General features: G+C 49.2%; 1 long non-coding RNA gene and 1 pseudogene across 1 annotated transcript; one reads left to right on the plus strand and one right to left on the minus strand.

The window, feature by feature from the left end:
• Window positions 1–24,876, minus strand: part of LOC137317445 (zinc finger protein 271-like) — a 433,617-nt pseudogene that overhangs the window by 327,967 nt on the left and 80,774 nt on the right.
• Window positions 184–24,111, plus strand: LOC137317430 (uncharacterized). Its single transcript, XR_010961702.1, has 2 exons — window positions 184–308; window positions 22,614–24,111. It is a non-coding gene; the product is annotated as an uncharacterized lncRNA (long non-coding RNA).

The raw sequence follows: 24,876 nt of genomic DNA on the forward strand, positions 1-24,876 counted from the left end.
ACTCAGTGAGTGAGGAAAACTGTGGGAGATGGTGTTTAATGTGGGCAAGTGTGAGGTCATCCACTTTGGATCAGAAAAAGACAAATCGGAATATTTTCTGAATGGGAAGAGTGTGGGAACTGTGGATGAGCAGAGAAATTTAGGGGTCCAAGTCGACAAATCTCTAAAACCCAGTGGGCGGGTACAAGAAGTGATCAAAAAGGCGAATGGAGTGTTGGCCTTTATCTCAAGGGCTGGAATATAAAGGGGAGGAAGTTATGTTACAGCTGTACAGAGCTCTGGTTAGAGCTCATCCAGATCTCAATGAGGTAGGTTTTAAGGAGCGTCTTAAAGGAGGAGAGAGAGAGGTGGAGAGGTTTCGGGAGGGAATTCCAGAGCTTGGGGCCCCGGCAGGTGAAGGCACGGCCGCCAATGGTGGAGTGATGGAAATCGGGGGTTGGGCAAGAGGCCAGAATTGGAGGAGTGCAGAGACTCGGAGGGTTGTCGGGCTGGAGGAGGTTATAGAGATGGGGAGAGGGCCGAGGGTCATGGAGTGAATTGAAAACCAGGATGAGAATTTTAAAATGGAGGCATTCCCGGACCGGGAGCAACTGTCGGTCAGTGAGCACAGGGGGTGATGGGTGAACGGGACTTGGTGCGAGTTCAGATACGGGCAGCAGAGTTTTGGATGAGCTGATGTTTATGGAGGGTGGAAGATGGGAGGCCGGGCAGGAGGGTATTGGAATAGTGGAGTCTGAAGGTGAGAAAGGAATGGATGAGTCTGATTAACCGTCTGATTCACACCCCCGCCCGGGGGAGGATGGCGGTGGATTGAGATGATGGCGGTGGATGGGGACCGGTTGATCCTCTCCAGGGGGAGGATGGCGGTGGATTGAGATGATGGCGGTGGATGGGGACCGGTTGATCTTCTCCAGGGGGAGGATGGCGGTGGATTGAGATGATGGCGGTGAATGGGGACCGGTTGATCCTCTCCAGGGGGAGGATGGCGGTGGATTGAGATGATGGCGGTGAATGGGGACCGGTTGATCCTCTCCAGGGGGAGGATGGCGGTGGATTGAGATGATGGCGGTGGATGTGGACCGGTTGATCCTCTCCAGGGGGAGGATGGCGGTGGATTGAGATGATGGCGGTGGATGGGTCGCGGTTGATCCTCTCCAGGGGGAGGATGGCGGTGGATTGAGATGATGGCGGTGGATGGGGACCGGTTGATCTTCTCCAGTCCCCTGAACTCTCCCATCAGTCGGCTGACGGCACCGCCTCTCGACACATGTCACACGCGCGCCGTTGCCAGGTTACGACCGTCACACGCGCGCCGTTGCCAGGTTACGAACGTCACACGCGCGCCGTTGCCAGGTTACGAACGTCACACGCGCGCCGTTGCCAGGTTATGAACGTCACACGCGCGCCGTTGCCAGGTTACGAACGTCACCGCGCCTTTGCCAGTTTTCCAACATCGCCCGCGCTGTTTCTGTTCAACGGCCGCGCAGTTTTAAAAGTCAGCTGCCGCGTGACCCCGAGCCGCACCTCGATTGGTGGACCTCGCGTGGACGTCAATCACCAGGTTCCGAACCGCAGGAGCGGACTCTGGGAGGGGGCGTTTATTGACGGTGAATGTCCGCAGTGCGCATGCCCCGGCCATCCAATCCCCGGATGGAGCAGGGTCGGCGGAGAAGAAGACGGTTTGGAGGAAAAATGGCGGTGGAGGCGCAGGGGGTGAAATGGAGAGAGAGAGAGAGAGAGAGAGTGTGAGTGAGTGTGTGGGATTGGGGGCCGCTCCGATGGAGGGAGGCTGTATTCCCCGCCCCCGCCAACGTACCGGCATGTGGGGGAATTGAAACTCAGAGACAGGAGCAAACGGTTCACCCGTTTGTGGGAATTCACTCGCAATCTTTGGGTCGATCTGAGGAGGTGTTTTCTGATCCTTTCCCCCGAGACACCGCTTACTGTGTCTGATCCAACCTGTGATGGGGACAGGTTCTGGCAATTTAACTTGTTCAGTCCCAGTCTGTGTTGGATTTTACATGTTTTTAATGGTAAAAGGTCGGGTTTCATCATCCTGCCGCTTGTCCCCAACACAAAATACACGCGGATACTCAGTCACTCACTGATATACAGAGGCATCCTCCCTCTCACACACTCACTGATATACAGGGGCATCCTCCCTCTCACACACTCACTCACTGATATACAGAGGCATCCTCTCTCTCTCACACTCACTGAAATACAGAGGCATCCTCTCTCTCTCACTCATTGATATACAGAGGCATCCTCTCTCTCACACTCACTGAAATACAGAGGCATCCTCTCTCTCACACACTCACTGATATACAGAGGCATCCTCTCACAAACTCACTGATACACAGAGGCATCCTCTCTCTCACACTCACTGATATACAGGGGCATCCTCTCTCTCACACTCACTGATATACAGGGGCATCCTCTCTCTCACACTCACTGATATACAGAGGCATCCTCTCTCTCTCACTCATTGATATACAGAGGCATCCTCTCTCTCACACTCACTGAAATACAGAGGCATCCTCTCTCTCTCACTCATTGATATACAGAGGCATCCTCTCTCTCTCACACACTCACTGATATACAGAGGCATCCTCTCTCTCACACACTAAGAATCACTGACTCATATACAGGGGCATCCTCTCTCACACACACTCACTGAAATACAGGGGCATCCTCTCTCTCACACACTCACTGAAATACAGAGGCATCCTCTCTCTCACACACTCACTGATATACAGAGGCATCCTCTCTCTCTCACTCATTGATATACAGAGGCATCCTCTCTCTCACACTCACTGATATACAGAGGCATCCTCTCTCTCTCACTCATTGATATACAGAGGCATCCTCTCTCTCAGACTCACTGATATACAGAGGCATCCTCTCTCTCACACACTCAGAATCACTGACTCATACACAGAGGCATCCTCTCTCACTCACACTCACTGATACACAGGGGCATCCTCTCTCTCTCACTCATTGATATACAGAGGCATCCTCTCTCACTCACACTCACTGATACACAGGGGCATCCTCTCTCTCTCACTCATTGATATACAGGGGCATCCTCTCTCTCACACACTCACTGATGCACAGGGGCATCCTCTCTCTCACACACTCACTGATATACAGAGGCATCCTCTCTCACACACACTCACTGATATACAGGGGCATCCTCTCTCACTCACACTCACTGATACACAGGGGCATCCTCTCTCACTCATTGATATACAGAGGCATCCTCTCTCACTCACACTCACTGATACACAGGGGCATCCTCTCTCTCTCACTCATTGATATACAGGGGCATCCTCTCTCTCTCACACTCACTGATGCACAGGGGCATCCTCTCTCTCACACACACTCACTGATATACAGAGGCATCCTCTCTCACACTCACTGATGCACAGGGGCATCCTCTCTCTCACACACTCACTGATATACAGAGGCATCCTCTCTCTCTCACACACTCACTGATATACAGAGGCATCCTCTCTCACACTCACTGATGCACAGGGGCATCCTCTCTCTCACACACTCACTGATATACAGAGGCATCCTCTCTCTCACACACTGACATACAGAGGCATCCTCTCTCTCACACACTCACTGATATACAGGGGCATCCTCTCTCTCACACAAACACACACACACTCACTGATATCCAGGGGCATCCTCTCTCACACACACTCACTGATACACAGGGGCATCCTCTCTCTCTCACACACACACACACACACACACACACACTCCCTGATATGCAGGGGCATCCTCCCTCTCACACACACTCACTGATGCACAGGGGCATCCTCTCTCCCTCACACACTCACTAATATACAGAGGCATCCTCTCTCAAACACACACACACACACTCACTGATATACAGGGGCATCCTCTCTCACACACACTCACTGATATACAGGGGCATCCTCTCTAACATACTCACTCACTGATATACAGGGGCATCCTCTCTCACACACTCACTCACTGATATACAGGGGCATCCTCTCTCTCTCGCACTCACTGATATACAGAGGCATCCTCTCTCTCTCACTCACTCACTGATGTACAGAGGCATCCTCTCTCTCACTCACTCACTGATACATACAGGGGCATCCTCTCTCACACACTCACTCACTGATATACAGGGGCATCCTCTCTCACACACTCACTGATATATAGGGGCATCCTCTCTCTCACACACACTCACTGATATACTGAGGCATCCTCTCTCTCTCACACACTCACTGATATGCAGAGGCATCCTCTCTCACACACACACTGATATACAGAGGCACTCTCTCTCTCTCACACACTCACTGATATGCAGGGGCATCCTCTCTCTCACACACACTCACTGATGCACAGGGGCATCCTCTCTCTCACACTCACTCACTGATATGCAGGGGCATCCTCTCTCTCACACACACTCACTGATATACAGAGGCATCCTCTCTCTCACACACTCACTCACTGAAATACAGAGGCATCCTCTCTCACACACACACACACACTCACTGATATACAGAGGCATCCTCTCTCTCTTTCTCACTCACTGATATACAGAGGCATCCTCTCTCTCTCTCTCTCACTCACTGATGTACAGAGGCATCCTCTCTCTCACTCACTCACTGATACATACAGGGGCATCCTCTCTCACACACTCACTCACTGATATACAGGGGCATCCTCTCTCACACACTCACTGATATACAGGGGCATCCTCTCTCTCACACACACTCACTGATATACAGAGGCATCCTCTCTCACACACACACACACTCACTGATATACAGGGGCATCCTCTCTCTCTTACATGCACTCACTGATATTCAGGGGCATCCTCTCTCTCTCACACACACTGATATATAGAAGCATCCTCTCTCTAACTCACTCACTGATCTTTTCAGGGGCATCCTCTCACACACACACTCACTGATCTGCAGGGGCATCCTCTCTCTCACACACACTCACTGATATACAGGGGCATCCTCTCTCTCTCACACACACTCACTGATATACAGAGGCATCCTCTCTCTCTCTCTCTCACTCACTGATGTACAGAGGCATCCTCTCTCTCACTCACTCACTGATACATACAGGGGCATCCTCTCTCACACACTCACTCACTGATATACAGGGGCATCCTCTCTCACACACTCACTGATATACAGGGGCATCCTCTCTCTCACACACACTCACTGATATGCAGGGGCATCCTCTCTCTCACACACTCACTCACTGAAATACAGAGGCATCCTCTCTCTCACACACACACACACACACACTCACTGAGATACAGAGGCATCCTCTCTCTGTCACACACACAGACACACTGATATATAGAGGCATCCACTCTCACACACACACACACTCACTGATATACAGGGGCATCCTCTCTCTCACTCACACACTGATATACAGAGGCATCCTCTCTCTCACTCAGTCAATGATCTTTTCAGGGGCATCCTCTCACACACACACTCACTGATATGCAGGGGCATCCTCTCTCTCACACACACTCACTGATATACAGAGGCATCCTCTCTCACACACACACACACACTCACTGATATACAGGGGCATCCTCTCTCTCTTACACACACTCACTGATATTCAGGGGCATCCTCTCTCTCACACACACACTGATATATAGAAGCATCCTCTCTCTCACTCACTCACTGATCTTTTCAGGGGCATCCTCTCACACACACACTCACTGATCTGCAGGGGCATCCTCTCTCACACACACTGATATACAGGGGCATCCTCTCTCTCTCACACACACTCACTGATATACAGAGGCATCCTCTCTCTCACTCACTCACTTATCTTTTCAGGTGCATCCTCTCACACACACACTCACTGATATGCAGAGGCTTCCTCTCTCTCTCACACTCACTCACTGATATGCAGGGGCATCCTCTCTCTCACACACACTCACTGATATACAGAGGCATCCTCTCGCTCACACTCACTGATGTGCAGAGGCATCCTCTCGCTCACACTCACTGATGTACAGAGGCATCCTCTCTCTCTCGCACTCACTGATATACAGAGGCGTCCTCTCTCTCACACACTCTCTCACTGATATACCGGGGCATCCTTTCTCTCTCTCACACACTCACTGATGTACAGAGGTGTACTCTCTCTCTCTCACACACTCACTGAAATGCAGAGGCATCCTCTCTCACACACACACACACTCGCTGATATGCAGAGGCATCCTCTCTCTCACACACACACACACACACTGATATACAGAGGCATCCTCTCTCACACACACACTCACTGAAATACAGAGGCATCCTCTCTCACACACACACACACACACACGCACTCACTGATATAGAGGCATCCTCTCTCTCTCTCACACACACACACACACACACACACACACATTGATATACAGAGGCATCCTCTCTCACACACACACACACACTCACTGATATACAGAGGCATCCTCTGTATCTCTCTCACACACACACACACACACACACACACTGATATACAGAGGCATCCTCTCTCTCTCACACACACACAGACACAAACACTGATATACAGAGGCATCTTCTCTCTCTGTCACACACTCACTGATATACAGAGGCATCCTCTCTCTCACTCACTGATATACAGAGGCATACTCTCTCTCTCTCTCTCACTCACTGACATACAGGGGCATCCTCTCTCACACACTCACTGATATACAGAGGCATCCTCTCTCTCACACACTCACTCACTGATATACCGGGGCATCCTCTCTCTCTCTCACACACTCACTGATGTACAGAGGTGTACTCGCTCTCTCTCTCACACACTCACTGAAATGCAGAGGCATCCTCTCTCTCACACACACACACACACACTCGCTGATATGCAGAGGCATCCTCTCTCTCACACACACACACACAAACACTGATATACAGAGGCATCCTCTCTCACACACACACTCACTGAAATACAGAGGCATCCTCTCTCTCACACACTCATTGATATACAGAGGCATCCTTTCTCACACACACACACACACACTGATATACAGAGGCATCCTCTCTCTCTCTCACACACACACACACACACACACACACACATTGATATACAGAGGCATCCTCTCTCACACACACACACACACTCACTGATATACAGAGGCATCCTCTGTCTCTCTCTCACACACACACACACACACACACACACACACTGATATACAGAGGCATCCTCTCTCTCTCACACACACACAGACACAAACACTGATATACAGAGGCATCTCTCTCTCTCTCTCACACACTCACTGATATACAGAGGCATCCTCTCTCTCACTCACTGATATACAGGGGCATCCTCTCTCTCACTCACTGATATACAGAGGCATACTCTCTCTCTCTCTCACTCACTGACATACAGGGGCATCCTCTCTCACACACTCACTGATATACAGAGGCATCCTCTCTCTCACACACTCACTCACTGATATACAGGGGCATCCTCTCTCTCTCACGCACTCACTGATATACAGAGGCATCCTCTCTCTCTCACACACTCACTGATATCCAGAGGCATCCTCTCTCTCACACACTCACTGATATACAGAGGCATCCTCGCTCACACACACTGATATACAGAGGCATACTCTCTCTCTCTCACTCACTGACATACAGGGGCATCCTCTCTCACACACACACTGATATACAGAGGCATCCTCTCTCTCACACACTCACTCACTGATATACAGGGGCATCCTCTCTCTCTCACGCACTCACTGATATCCAGAGGCATCCTCTCTCTCTCACACACTCACTGATATCCAGAGGCATCCTCTCTCTCACACACTCACTGATATACAGAGGCATCCTCGCTCACACACACTGATATATAGGGGCATCCTCTCTCTCTCACACTCACTGATATTCAGAGGCATCCTCTCTCTCTCACACACTCACTGATATTCAGAGGCATCCTCTCTCTCTCACACTCACTGATATACAGGGGCATCCTCTCTCTCACACTCACTCACTGATATACAGAGGCATCCTCTCTCTCACACACTCACTGATATACAGAGGCATCCTCTCTCACACATTCACTGATGTACAGAGGCATCCTCTCTCTCACACACACACACTCACTGATATACAGAGGCATCCTCTCTCTCACACACTCACTGATATACAGGGGTATCCTCTCTCTCACACACTCACTGATCTTCAGAGGTATCCTCTCTCACACACACTCACTGATATACAGGGGCATCCTCTCTCTCACACACACTCACTGATATACAGGGGCATCCTCTCTCACACACACACTCACTAATATACAGAGGCATCCTCTCTCTCACACACACTCACTGATATACAGGGGCATCCTCTCTCACACACACACTCACTAATATACAGAGGCATCCTCTCTCTCACACTCACTGATATACAGAGGCATCCTCTCTCTCACACACACTCACTGATATACAGAGGCATCCTCTCTCTCACACACTCACTGATATACAGAGGCATCCTCTCTCTCACACACTCACTCACTGATCTGCAGAGGCATCCTCTCTCTCACACACACACACACACTCACTGATATACAGCGGCATCCTCTCTCTCTCACAAACTCACTGATATACGGGGTCATCGTCTCTCTCACACATTCACTGATATACAGAGGCATCCTCTCCCTCACATTCACTGATGGACAGATAGATCCTCTCTCACACATTCACTGATGGACAGAGACATCCTCGCTCACACATTCACTGATGGACAGAGACATCCTCTCTCACACATTCACAGATGGACAGAGACATCCTCGCTCACACATTCACTGATGGACAGAGACATCCTCGCTCACACATTCACTGATGGACAGAGACATCCTCGCTCACACATTCACTGATGGACAGAGACATCCTCGCTCGCACATTCACTGATGGACAGAGACATCCTCGCTCACACATTCACTGATGGACAGAGACATCCTCTCCCTCACATTCACTGATGGACAGAGACATCCTCGCTCACACATTCACTGATGGACAGAGACATCCTCGCTCACACATTCACTGATGGACAGAGACATCCTCTCTCTCACTCACACATTCACTGATGGACAGAGACATCCTCGCTCACACATTCACTGATGGACAGAGACATCCTCTCTCTCACTCACACATTCACTGATGGACAGAGACATCCTCGCTCACACATTCACTGATGGACAGAGACATCCTCGCTCACACATTCACTGATGGACAGAGACATCCTCGCTCACACATTCACTGATGGACAGAGACATCCTCTCTCTCACTCACACATTCACTGATGGACAGAGACATCCTCGCTCACACATTCACTGATGGACAGAGACATCCTCGCTCACACATTCACTGATGGACAGAGACATCCTCTCTCTCACTCACACATTCACTGATGGACAGAGACATCCTCGCTCACACATTCACTGATGGACAGAGATATCCTCTCTCTCACTCACATATTCACTGATGGACAGAGACATCCTCGCTCACACATTCACTGATGGACAGAGACATCCTCGCTCACACATTCACTGATGGACAGAGATATCCTCTCTCTCACTCACACATTCACTGATGGACAGAGACATCCTCGCTCACACATTCACTGATGGACAGATACATCCTCGCTCACACATTCACTGATGGACAGAGACATCCTCGCTCACACATTCACTGATGGACAGAGACATCCTCGCTCACACATTCACTGATGGACAGAGGCATCCTCGCTCACACATTCACTGATGGACAGAGACATCCTCTCTCTCACTCACACATTCACTGATGGACAGAGACATCCTCTCTCACACATTCACTGATGGACAGAGACATCCTCACTCACACATTCACTGATGGACAGAGACATCCTCGCTCACACATTCACTGATGGACAGAGACATCCTCGCTCACACATTCACTGATGGACAGAGACATCCTCGCTCACACATTCACTGATGGACAGAGACATCCTCGCTCACACATTCACTGATGGACAGAGACATCCTCGCTCACACATTCACTGATGGACAGATACATCCTCGCTCACACATTCACTGATGGACAGAGACATCCTCTCTCTCACTCACACATTCACTGATGGACAGAGACATCCTCTCTCACACATTCACTGATGGACAGAGACATCCTCGCTCACACATTCACTGATGGACAGAGGGATCCTCGCTCACACATTCACTGATGGACAGAGACATCCTCGCTCACACATTCACTGATGGACAGAGACATCCTCGCTCACACATTCACTGATGGACAGAGACATCCTCGCTCACACATTCACTGATGGACAGAGATATCCTCTCTCTCACTCACACATTCACTGATGGACAGAGACATCCTCGCTCACACATTCACTGATGGACAGATACATCCTCGCTCACACATTCACTGATGGACAGAGACATCCTCGCTCACACATTCACTGATGGACAGAGACATCCTCTCTCTCACTCACACATTCACTGATGGACAGAGACATCCTCTCTCACACATTCACTGATGGACAGAGACATCCTCTCTCACACATTCACTGATGGACAGAGATATCCTCTCTCTCACTCACACATTCACTGATGGACAGAGACATCCTCGCTCACACATTCACTGATGGACAGATACATCCTCGCTCACACATTCACTGATGGACAGAGACATCCTCGCTCACACATTCACTGATGGACAGAGACATCCTCTCTCTCACTCACACATTCACTGATGGACAGAGACATCCTCTCTCACACATTCACTGATGGACAGAGACATCCTCGCTCACACATTCACTGATGGACAGAGACATCCTCGCTCACACATTCACTGATGGACAGATACATCCTCGCTCACACATTCACTGATGGACAGAGACATCCTCTCTCTCACTCACACATTCACTGATGGACAGAGACATCCTCTCTCACACATTCACTGATGGACAGAGACATCCTCGCTCACACATTCACTGATGGACAGAGGGATCCTCGCTCACACATTCACTGATGGACAGAGACATCCTCGCTCACACATTCACTGATGGACAGAGACATCCTCGCTCACACATTCACTGATGGACAGAGACATCCTCGCTCACACATTCACTGATGGACAGAGATATCCTCTCTCTCACTCACACATTCACTGATGGACAGAGACATCCTCGCTCACACATTCACTGATGGACAGATACATCCTCGCTCACACATTCACTGATGGACAGAGACATCCTCGCTCACACATTCACTGATGGACAGAGACATCCTCTCTCTCACTCACACATTCACTGATGGACAGAGACATCCTCTCTCACACATTCACTGATGGACAGAGACATCCTCTCTCACACATTCACTGATGGACAGAGATATCCTCTCTCTCACTCACACATTCACTGATGGACAGAGACATCCTCGCTCACACATTCACTGATGGACAGATACATCCTCGCTCACACATTCACTGATGGACAGAGACATCCTCGCTCACACATTCACTGATGGACAGAGACATCCTCTCTCTCACTCACACATTCACTGATGGACAGAGACATCCTCTCTCTCACTCACACATTCACTGATGGACAGAGACATCCTCTCTCACACATTCACTGATGGACAGAGACATCCTCTCTCTCACTCACACATTCACTGATGGACAGAGACATCCTCGCTCACACATTCACTGATGGACAGAGACATCCTCTCTCTCACTCACACATTCACTGATGGACAGAGACATCCTCGCTCACACATTCACTGATGGACAGAGACATCCTCTCTCTCACTCACACATTCACTGATGGACAGAGACATCCTCTCTCACACATTCACTGATGGACAGAGACATCCTCTCTCTCACTCACACATTCACTGATGGACAGAGACATCCTCTCTCACACATTCACTGATGGACAGAGACATCCTCGCTCACACATTCACTGATGGACAGAGACATCCTCGCTCACACATTCACTGATGGACAGAGACATCCTCGCTCACACATTCACTGATGGACAGAGACATCCTCGCTCACACATTCACTGATGGACAGATACATCCTCGCTCACACATTCACTGATGGACAGAGACATCCTCGCTCACACATTCACTGATGGACAGAGACATCCTCTCTCTCACTCACACATTCACTGATGGACAGAGACATCCTCTCTCACACATTCACTGATGGACAGAGACATCCTCGCTCACACATTCACTGATGGACAGAGACATCCTCGCTCACACATTCACTGATGGACAGAGACATCCTCGCTCACACATTCACTGATGGACAGAGACATCCTCTCTCTCACTCACACATTCACTGATGGACAGAGACATCCTCGCTCACACATTCACTGATGGACAGAGACATCCTCGCTCACACATTCACTGATGGACAGAGACATCCTCTCTCTCACTCACACATTCACTGATGGACAGAGACATCCTCGCTCACACATTCACTGATGGACAGAGATATCCTCTCTCTCACTCACATATTCACTGATGGACAGAGACATCCTCGCTCACACATTCACTGATGGACAGAGACATCCTCGCTCACACATTCACTGATGGACAGAGATATCCTCTCTCTCACTCACACATTCACTGATGGACAGAGACATCCTCGCTCACACATTCACTGATGGACAGATACATCCTCGCTCACACATTCACTGATGGACAGAGACATCCTCGCTCACACATTCACTGATGGACAGAGACATCCTCGCTCACACATTCACTGATGGACAGAGGCATCCTCGCTCACACATTCACTGATGGACAGAGACATCCTCTCTCTCACTCACACATTCACTGATGGACAGAGACATCCTCTCTCACACATTCACTGATGGACAGAGACACCCTCACTCACACATTCACTGATGGACAGAGACATCCTCGCTCACACATTCACTGATGGACAGAGACATCCTCGCTCACACATTCACTGATGGACAGAGACATCCTCGCTCACACATTCACTGATGGACAGAGACATCCTCGCTCACACATTCACTGATGGACAGAGACATCCTCGCTCACACATTCACTGATGGACAGATACATCCTCGCTCACACATTCACTGATGGACAGAGACATCCTCTCTCTCACTCACACATTCACTGATGGACAGAGACATCCTCTCTCACACATTCACTGATGGACAGAGACATCCTCGCTCACACATTCACTGATGGACAGAGGGATCCTCGCTCACACATTCACTGATGGACAGAGACATCCTCGCTCACACATTCACTGATGGACAGAGACATCCTCGCTCACACATTCACTGATGGACAGAGACATCCTCGCTCACACATTCACTGATGGACAGAGATATCCTCTCTCTCACTCACACATTCACTGATGGACAGAGACATCCTCGCTCACACATTCACTGATGGACAGATACATCCTCGCTCACACATTCACTGATGGACAGAGACATCCTCGCTCACACATTCACTGATGGACAGAGACATCCTCTCTCTCACTCACACATTCACTGATGGACAGAGACATCCTCTCTCACACATTCACTGATGGACAGAGACATCCTCTCTCACACATTCACTGATGGACAGAGATATCCTCTCTCTCACTCACACATTCACTGATGGACAGAGACATCCTCGCTCACACATTCACTGATGGACAGATACTTCCTCGCTCACACATTCACTGATGGACAGAGACATCCTCGCTCACACATTCACTGATGGACAGAGACATCCTCTCTCTCACTCACACATTCACTGATGGACAGAGACATCCTCTCTCACACATTCACTGATGGACAGAGACATCCTCGCTCACACATTCACTGATGGACAGAGACATCCTCGCTCACACATTCACTGATGGACAGATACATCCTCGCTCACACATTCACTGATGGACAGAGACATCCTCTCTCTCACTCACACATTCACTGATGGACAGAGACATCCTCTCTCACACATTCACTGATGGACAGAGACATCCTCGCTCACACATTCACTGATGGACAGAGGGATCCTCGCTCACACATTCACTGATGGACAGAGACATCCTCGCTCACACATTCACTGATGGACAGAGACATCCTCGCTCACACATTCACTGATGGACAGAGACATCCTCGCTCACACATTCACTGATGGACAGAGATATCCTCTCTCTCACTCACACATTCACTGATGGACAGAGACATCCTCGCTCACACATTCACTGATGGACAGATACATCCTCGCTCACACATTCACTGATGGACAGAGACATCCTCGCTCACACATTCACTGATGGACAGAGACATCCTCTCTCTCACTCACACATTCACTGATGGACAGAGACATCCTCTCTCACACATTCACTGATGGACAGAGACATCCTCTCTCACACATTCACTGATGGACAGAGATATCCTCTCTCTCACTCACACGTTCACTGATGGACAGAGACATCCTCGCTCACACATTCACTGATGGACAGATACATCCTCGCTCACACATTCACTGATGGACAGAGACATCCTCGCTCACACATTCACTGATGGACAGAGACATCCTCTCTCTCACTCACACATTCACTGATGGACAGAGACATCCTCTCTCACACATTCACTGATGGACAGAGACATCCTCTCTCTCACTCACACATTCACTGATGGACAGAGACATCCTCGCTCACACATTCACTGATGGACAGAGACATCCTCTCTCTCACTCACACATTCACTGATGGACAGAGACATCCTCGCTCACACATTCACTGATGGACAGAGACATCCTCTCTCTCACTCACACATTCACTGATGGACAGAGACATCCTCTCTCACACATTCACTGATGGACAGAGACATCCTCTCTCTCACTCACACATTCACTGATGGACAGAGACATCCTCTCTCACACATTCACTGATGGACAGAGACATCCTCGCTCACACATTCACTGATGGACAGAGACATCCTCGCTCACACATTCACTGATGGACAGAGACATCCTCGCTCACACATTCACTGATGGACAGAGACATCCTCGCTCACACATTCACTGATGGACAGATACATCCTCGCTCACACATTCACTGATGGACAGAGACATCCTCGCTCACACATTCACTGATGGACAGAGACATCCTCTCTCTCACTCACACATTCACTGATGGACAGAGACATCCTCTCTCACACATTCACTGATGGACAGAGACATCCTCTCTCTCACTCACACATTCACTGATGGACAGAGACATCCTCGCTCACACATTCACTGATGGACAGAGACATCCTCTCTCTCACTCACACATTCACTGATGGACAGAGACATCCTCGCTCACACATTCACTGATGGACAGAGACATCCTCTCTCTCACTCACACATTCACTGATGGACAGAGACATCCTCTCTCACACATTCACTGATGGACAGAGACATCCTCTCTCTCACTCACACATTCACTGATGGACAGAGACATCCTCTCTCACACATTCACTGATGGACAGAGACATCCTCGCTCACACATTCACTGATGGACAGAGACATCCTCGCTCACACATTCACTGATGGACAGAGACATCCTCGCTCACACATTCACTGATGGACAGAGATATCCTCTCTCACACATTCACTGATGGACAGAGACATCCTCGCTCACACATTCACTGATGGACAGAGACATCCTCTCTCTCACTCACACATTCACTGATGGACAGAGACATCCTCGCTCACACATTCACTGATGGACAGAGACATCCTCTCTCTCACTCACACATTCACTGATGGACAGAGACATCCTCTCTCACACATTCACTGATGGACAGAGACATCCTCTCTCACACATTCACTGATGGACAGAGACATCCTCGCTCACACATTCACTGATGGACAGAGACATCCTCGCTCACACATTCACTGATGGACAGAGACATCCTCGCTCACACATTCACTGATGGACAGATACATCCTCGCTCACACATTCACTGATGGACAGAGACATCCTCTCTCTCACTCACACATTCACTGATGGACAGAGACATCCTCTCTCACACATTCACTGATGGACAGAGACATCCTCGCTCACACATTCACTGATGGACAGAGGGATCCTCGCTCACACATTCACTGATGGACAGAGACATCCTCGCTCACACATTCACTGATGGACAGAGACATCCTCGCTCACACATTCACTGATGGACAGAGACATCCTCGCTCACACATTCACTGATGGACAGAGATATCCTCTCTCTCACTCACACATTCACTGATGGACAGAGACATCCTCGCTCACACATTCACTGATGGACAGATACATCCTCGCTCACACATTCACTGATGGACAGAGACATCCTCGCTCACACATTCACTGATGGACAGAGACATCCTCTCTCTCACTCACACATTCACTGATGGACAGAGACATCCTCTCTCACACATTCACTGATGGACAGAGACATCCTCTCTCACACATTCACTGATGGACAGAGATATCCTCTCTCTCACTCACACATTCACTGATGGACAGAGACATCCTCGCTCACACATTCACTGATGGACAGATACATCCTCGCTCACACATTCACTGATGGACAGAGACATCCTCGCTCACACATTCACTGATGGACAGAGACATCCTCTCTCTCACTCACACATTCACTGATGGACAGAGACATCCTCTCTCTCACTCACACATTCACTGATGGACAGAGACATCCTCTCTCACACATTCACTGATGGACAGAGACATCCTCTCTCTCACTCACACATTCACTGATGGACAGAGACATCCTCGCTCACACATTCACTGATGGACAGAGACATCCTCTCTCTCACTCACACATTCACTGATGGACAGAGACATCCTCGCTCACACATTCACTGATGGACAGAGACATCCTCTCTCTCACTCACACATTCACTGATGGACAGAGACATCCTCTCTCACACATTCACTGATGGACAGAGACATCCTCTCTCTCACTCACACATTCACTGATGGACAGAGACATCCTCTCTCACACATTCACTGATGGACAGAGACATCCTCGCTCACACATTCACTGATGGACAGAGACATCCTCGCTCACACATTCACTGATGGACAGAGACATCCTCGCTCACACATTCACTGATGGACAGAGACATCCTCGCTCACACATTCACTGATGGACAGATACATCCTCGCTCACACATTCACTGATGGACAGAGACATCCTCGCTCACACATTCACTGATGGACAGAGACATCCTCTCTCTCACTCACACATTCACTGATGGACAGAGACATCCTCTCTCACACATTCACTGATGGACAGAGACATCCTCGCTCACACATTCACTGATGGACAGAGACATCCTCGCTCACACATTCACTGATGGACAGAGACATCCTCGCTCACACATTCACTGATGGACAGAGACATCCTCTCTCTCACTCACACATTCACTGATGGACAGAGACATCCTCGCTCACACATTCACTGATGGACAGAGACATCCTCGCTCACACATTCACTGATGGACAGAGACATCCTCTCTCTCACTCACACATTCACTGATGGACAGAGACATCCTCGCTCACACATTCACTGATGGACAGAGATATCCTCTCTCTCACTCACATATTCACTGATGGACAGAGACATCCTCGCTCACACATTCACTGATGGACAGAGACATCCTCGCTCACACATTCACTGATGGACAGAGATATCCTCTCTCTCACTCACACATTCACTGATGGACAGAGACATCCTCGCTCACACATTCACTGATGGACAGATACATCCTCGCTCACACATTCACTGATGGACAGAGACATCCTCGCTCACACATTCACTGATGGACAGAGACATCCTCGCTCACACATTCACTGATGGACAGAGGCATCCTCGCTCACACATTCACTGATGGACAGAGACATCCTCTCTCTCACTCACACATTCACTGATGGACAGAGACATCCTCTCTCACACATTCACTGATGGACAGAGACATCCTCACTCACACATTCACTGATGGACAGAGACATCCTCGCTCACACATTCACTGATGGACAGAGACATCCTCGCTCACACATTCACTGATGGACAGAGACATCCTCGCTCACACATTCACTGATGGACAGAGACATCCTCGCTCACACATTCACTGATGGACAGAGACATCCTCGCTCACACATTCACTGATGGACAGATACATCCTCGCTCACACATTCACTGATGGACAGAGACATCCTCTCTCTCACTCACACATTCACTGATGGACAGAGACATCCTCTCTCACACATTCACTGATGGACAGAGACATCCTCGCTCACACATTCACTGATGGACAGAGGGATCCTCGCTCACACATTCACTGATGGACAGAGACATCCTCGCTCACACATTCACTGATGGACAGAGACATCCTCGCTCACACATTCACTGATGGACAGAGACATCCTCGCTCACACATTCACTGATGGACAGAGATATCCTCTCTCTCACTCACACATTCACTGATGGACAGAGACATCCTCGCTCACACATTCACTGATGGACAGATACATCCTCGCTCACACATTCACTGATGGACAGAGACATCCTCGCTCACACATTCACTGATGGACAGAGACATCCTCTCTCTCACTCACACATTCACTGATGGACAGAGACATCCTCTCTCACACATTCACTGATGGACAGAGACATCCTCTCTCACACATTCACTGATGGACAGAGATATCCTCTCTCTCACTCACACATTCACTGATGGACAGAGACATCCTCGCTCACACATTCACTGATGGACAGATACATCCTCGCTCACACATTCACTGATGGACAGAGACATCCTCGCTCACACATTCACTGATGGACAGAGACATCCTCTCTCTCACTCACACATTCACTGATGGACAGAGACATCCTCTCTCACACATTCACTGATGGACAGAGACATCCTCGCTCACACATTCACTGATGGACAGAGACATCCTCGCTCACACATTCACTGATGGACAGATACATCCTCGCTCACACATTCACTGATGGACAGAGACATCCTCTCTCTCACTCACACATTCACTGATGGACAGAGACATCCTCTCTCACACATTCACTGATGGACAGAGACATCCTCGCTCACACATTCACTGATGGACAGAGGGATCCTCGCTCACACATTCACTGATGGACAGAGACATCCTCGCTCACACATTCACTGATGGACAGAGACATCCTCGCTCACACATTCACTGATGGACAGAGACATCCTCGCTCACACATTCACTGATGGACAGAGATATCCTCTCTCTCACTCACACATTCACTGATGGACAGAGACATCCTCGCTCACACATTCACTGATGGACAGATACATCCTCGCTCACACATTCACTGATGGACAGAGACATCCTCGCTCACACATTCACTGATGGACAGAGACATCCTCTCTCTCACTCACACATTCACTGATGGACAGAGACATCCTCTCTCACACATTCACTGATGGACAGAGACATCCTCTCTCACACATTCACTGATGGACAGAGATATCCTCTCTCTCACTCACACATTCACTGATGGACAGAGACATCCTCGCTCACACATTCACTGATGGACAGATACATCCTCGCTCACACATTCACTGATGGACAGAGACATCCTCGCTCACACATTCACTGATGGACAGAGACATCCTCTCTCTCACTCACACATTCACTGATGGACAGAGACATCCTCTCTCACACATTCACTGATGGACAGAGACATCCTCTCTCTCACTCACACATTCACTGATGGACAGAGACATCCTCGCTCACACATTCACTGATGGACAGAGACATCCTCTCTCTCACTCACACATTCACTGATGGACAGAGACATCCTCGCTCACACATTCACTGATGGACAGAGACATCCTCTCTCTCACTCACACATTCACTGATGGACAGAGACATCCTCTCTCACACATTCACTGATGGACAGAGACATCCTCTCTCTCACTCACACATTCACTGATGGACAGAGACATCCTCTCTCACACATTCACTGATGGACAGAGACATCCTCGCTCACACATTCACTGATGGACAGAGACATCCTCGCTCACACATTCACTGATGGACAGAGACATCCTCGCTCACACATTCACTGATGGACAGAGACATCCTCGCTCACACATTCACTGATGGACAGATACATCCTCGCTCACACATTCACTGATGGACAGAGACATCCTCGCTCACACATTCACTGATGGACAGAGACATCCTCTCTCTCACTCACACATTCACTGATGGACAGAGACATCCTCTCTCACACATTCACTGATGGACAGAGACATCCTCTCTCTCACTCACACATTCACTGATGGACAGAGACATCCTCGCTCACACATTCACTGATGGACAGAGACATCCTCTCTCTCACTCACACATTCACTGATGGACAGAGACATCCTCGCTCACACATTCACTGATGGACAGAGACATCCTCTCTCTCACTCACACATTCACTGATGGACAGAGACATCCTCTCTCACACATTCACTGATGGACAGAGACATCCTCTCTCTCACTCACACATTCACTGATGGACAGAGACATCCTCTCTCACACATTCACTGATGGACAGAGACATCCTCGCTCACACATTCACTGATGGACAGAGACATCCTCGCTCACACATTCACTGATGGACAGAGACATCCTCGCTCACACATTCACTGATGGACAGAGATATCCTCTCTCACACATTCACTGATGGACAGAGACATCCTCGCTCACACATTCACTGATGGACAGAGACATCCTCTCTCTCACTCACACATTCACTGATGGACAGAGACATCCTCGCTCACACATTCACTGATGGACAGAGACATCCTCTCTCTCACTCACACATTCACTGATGGACAGAGACATCCTCTCTCACACATTCACTGATGGACAGAGACATCCTCTCTCACACATTCACTGATGGACAGAGACATCCTCGCTCACACATTCACTGATGGACAGAGACATCCTCGCTCACACATTCACTGATGGACAGAGACATCCTCTCTCTCACTCACACATTCACTGACAGACCCAAGCACGCACAATCGGTCAGAGGACCTGTACCCTACCCCGTTGGATAGAATCTGCTGAAAAGGGAAACCTCCCCCTCCCGGCCCCCCTATTTGCAGTGCGTGGTTACTGAGATGTCGGTTCGCCTCTAACTGGAGTAAGATGTCCATTGCCAGAATCCGATCCTCGTTCTTGGGACCTACCCAGAGCGTGTCCCACCAGGTTCGTCCTCCAGGAGATAGCTGTAGGGGGATTGGGATGCTCCGGCGAAGGACGACGTTCTCCCCACTAACCCCGCTGATATGTATTTTTTTGATTCCGGTCGGAAAATCTGAGTCGGTTATTGACACCGAGGCTCTCGTGTCTAAAAGAGCAAAATACTGCCGGCCTCCTAACAGTCCGTTTATACATGGGTGGGTGGCCCCCGGTCCTCCAACGGAGGAGACCGGGGTGTCCTATCCGTGATGAGGGGAATATGGGAGGAGGAGAGTCCGCAGTCCCTTCAATTCCCTGTCGGATAAGCCCCCTTTTGGCGGTCTCTGCGACCCCTGAGTGGTCCCCCGGGGCCCCTGTCCTTCCCTTCCCCATTTGCTACGCCTCCAGCTGGCTTTCCTCGGACAGGGGCCATGGCTTTCACCTCCCCATTTCCAGGTTGTACCGGTGCCGAAGGGCAGATACGGTTGTATTCGGCGGGGGGGCACTCGGGCTGCGGTGTTTTGTGCTGCTGCTGAACCTCCATTGTCTTTACAATCCTCACCCCCCCCCCCAATCCTTTAAATCCTCTAACTCCTCCATTGCTGGCACTTCCAGATCCAAAAGAGTGCTGACTCGAGCTTTCGCCTCCTGTACAGGTCTCAAAAGGTCCTGGAGAGGAGACGGCCTCCCCCATTTGTCCACGATTAAAGGTCCTGTCTGATCTGCCCAACTAGCGAGCAGAACGGTACCATAATGAGCTTGTTTAGAAGCCTTCTGCCCTGCCCACCACTTTATTTGATCATCCACTGGACTCGTCTCCTTCCTTCCGTTCCTGATCATTTCACTTTGATATTTTAAAGTAGCCTCTTGGACTCGTTTTACAACAGCAACACTGGTGGGCATAGGCGGGACATCCGGAGGAAGGGGTTTCCCCTCGTTACTCATGTCAATCATTATGTATATCCTTATGCTCTATCTTATACTTTAATTTATTTGACTCTAATCTTACACTTTAATCGGCACAAACGGATCACCTTATACTCTAATTTATACACACTCACTAGTCATGGGATCACAATCCTGTGATGGTTGTAGTTCCCGACGCCGACTTAATCCTGGCCGTCACGTGGGACTACGTCCTCTTAATTCAGGCTCAGGCTCGGTGTTTGAGATAAACCACCACCCTTGTCCATGTTGATCACCATGTGACTCTCAAAATCCAATCTTATACTGTATCGGAATAACAGCATAAACTTGTACTATAAGTAAACAAACACTTATATTCTATCTTATGTACCTACAGGTCTAGTCAATTCCGTCAATCCGTCGTCTCCGTGAGGAATTTTACTGCATGGATAATTTTAATACTGTGGCAAGTGCCATTGCCAATCCTGTCTCCAATGATGAGCCGAGCCCCTACCATAGGTACCGGCCTCACCCTCGAGGGCTTTATACAGGGGCACCCCCTGTCTCGAGCACAGGGCTAACCTGTCTCACGATACTACCACGTCCCCTCCAATACAGGATCCGTTAGCCGATCTGCAGCGCAGTATCCCACTTCTGACACCAACTGTTAGACTCGAATTTTAGGAGCAAAACCAGATGGAGACGGAACTGCTGACCAAGTTAAAGTTTATTCGAAAGCTTTGCACACAAAGGGAGAGTGGTAAGCTTCCTGAAGCTCGCACCAAACTCTCAAAGGAACATCAGCACTACAAGCATCTTTATACCTTCAATAAGCAACACCCACCTGCTGTGAAAGGTGAGGGTACATGTTTACGTAACTACAGTGGGTTTCAAAGGGTGGTATCGTCTGCCACTCACTTGTCAGGGGCTGCCTTGGGTCATCCCATAACATTAAACATCTCACATTCCTGAGGAGGACCCTTATCAGTAATCACATAAGTCCCAGACATTGAGACTACACGGAGGGTCTTCCCAAACCCTTGATCCGTTAATCCCTCACTCCCTTTTGTGCTGGGGTGACCTTGGAGATCTGCACCGCTCCTCCCTTAATCATCCGAAGTAAGCTGGTTAGGATAAACAATGTCAGCCTCGCCCTTGTTAAACATTCCTTAATGTGTTCTGGAGATAAGCGAGGGGGTGGCCATAAATCCAACAAACCTGCCTTTGTCAGCTTTTACAGTGTGGGTTACGAACTGCTATCATAATGGTCGGGTATCCCATCACGATTTGCTGCTACCTAAATGCTGCGTGTGCGATTTAACTACTTATGTATTTGGGGAAAGGAGTGGCTAATCATTCTTTAATATATATATATATAAATGGTTAGGTGAGGGGAGGCTGGAGGTTTTGGATTTCTGTTCACAAGCCTACTTTTCCAGTCCCAACAGTGGGTAGAGTCCATGATAGGGGAGACTGCACATGGGATGTGGGAGGAGGTTAATAGGTCGGTAGAGTCGATGATAGGGGAGAGTGTACATGGGTGGTGGGAGGAAATTAAATGGGTGAGTAGAGTCCCTGATAGAGTATTGCATAGAATGCACAGCACAGAAACAGGCCATTCGGCCCAACAGGTCAATGCCGGTGTTTAAGCTCCGCACAAGCCTCCTCCCGCCCTATTTCATCTAACCTTATCAGCATATTCTTCCATTTAATTCTCCCTCAAGTGTTTATCTAAATTCCCATTAAATCCATCTATGCTATTCACCTCAACAACTCCTCATGAAAGCGAGTTGCACATTCTAACCACTCTCTGAGTAAAGCTCTTGTCTCCCTGCAAGTGGGAACATCTTTTCTAATTCCACCCTAATAAACGCTTTCCTAATCTTAAAAGCCTATATCAAGTCTTCACTCAGTCTTTTTTCTGGAAAAAAATGCTCTAGCTTGCTCAATCTTTCCTGACACTTATCACCTCTCAGTTGTGGCATCATCCTTGTCAATATTTTTTGCAACTTGTCCAGTGCCTCTCTTTATTTTTGATAATATGCAGACCGGAACTGTAGAGTGCACATGGGCTGTGGGAGGATATTAAATAGGTGGGTAGATTCCATGATAGGGGAGAGTGTCCATGGGCTGTGGGAAGAGATTAAATGGGTCGGTAGAGTCTATGATAGGGGAGAGTGTACATGAGGTGTGGGAGGAGATTAAATGGGTGGGGGAGAGTCTGTGATAGGGGAGAGTGTACATGGGGTGTGGGAGGAGATGAAATGGGTGGGTAGAGTCTATGATAGCTTACAGTTTACATGGGGTGTGGGAGGAGATGAAATGGGTGGGTAGAGTCTATGATAGGGGAGAGTGTACATGGGGTGTGGGAGGAGATTAAATGGGTGGGTAGAGTCTATGATAGGGGAGAGTGTACATCGGGTGTGGGAGGAGATTAAATGGGTGGGTAGAGTCTATGATAGGGGAGAGTGTACATGGGGTGTGGGAGGAGATGAAATGGGTGGGTAGAGTCTATGATAGGGGAGAGTGTACATGGGATGTGGGAGGAGATGAAATGGGTGGGTAGAGTCTATGATAGGGGAGAGTGTACATGGGGTGTGGGAGGAGATGAAATGGGTGGGTAGAGTCTATGATAGCTTACAGTTTACATGGGGTGTGGG

This window comes from Heptranchias perlo, unplaced genomic scaffold (genome assembly GCF_035084215.1).
Source record: "Heptranchias perlo isolate sHepPer1 unplaced genomic scaffold, sHepPer1.hap1 HAP1_SCAFFOLD_62, whole genome shotgun sequence".
Taxonomy (NCBI): domain Eukaryota; kingdom Metazoa; phylum Chordata; class Chondrichthyes; order Hexanchiformes; family Hexanchidae; genus Heptranchias; species Heptranchias perlo.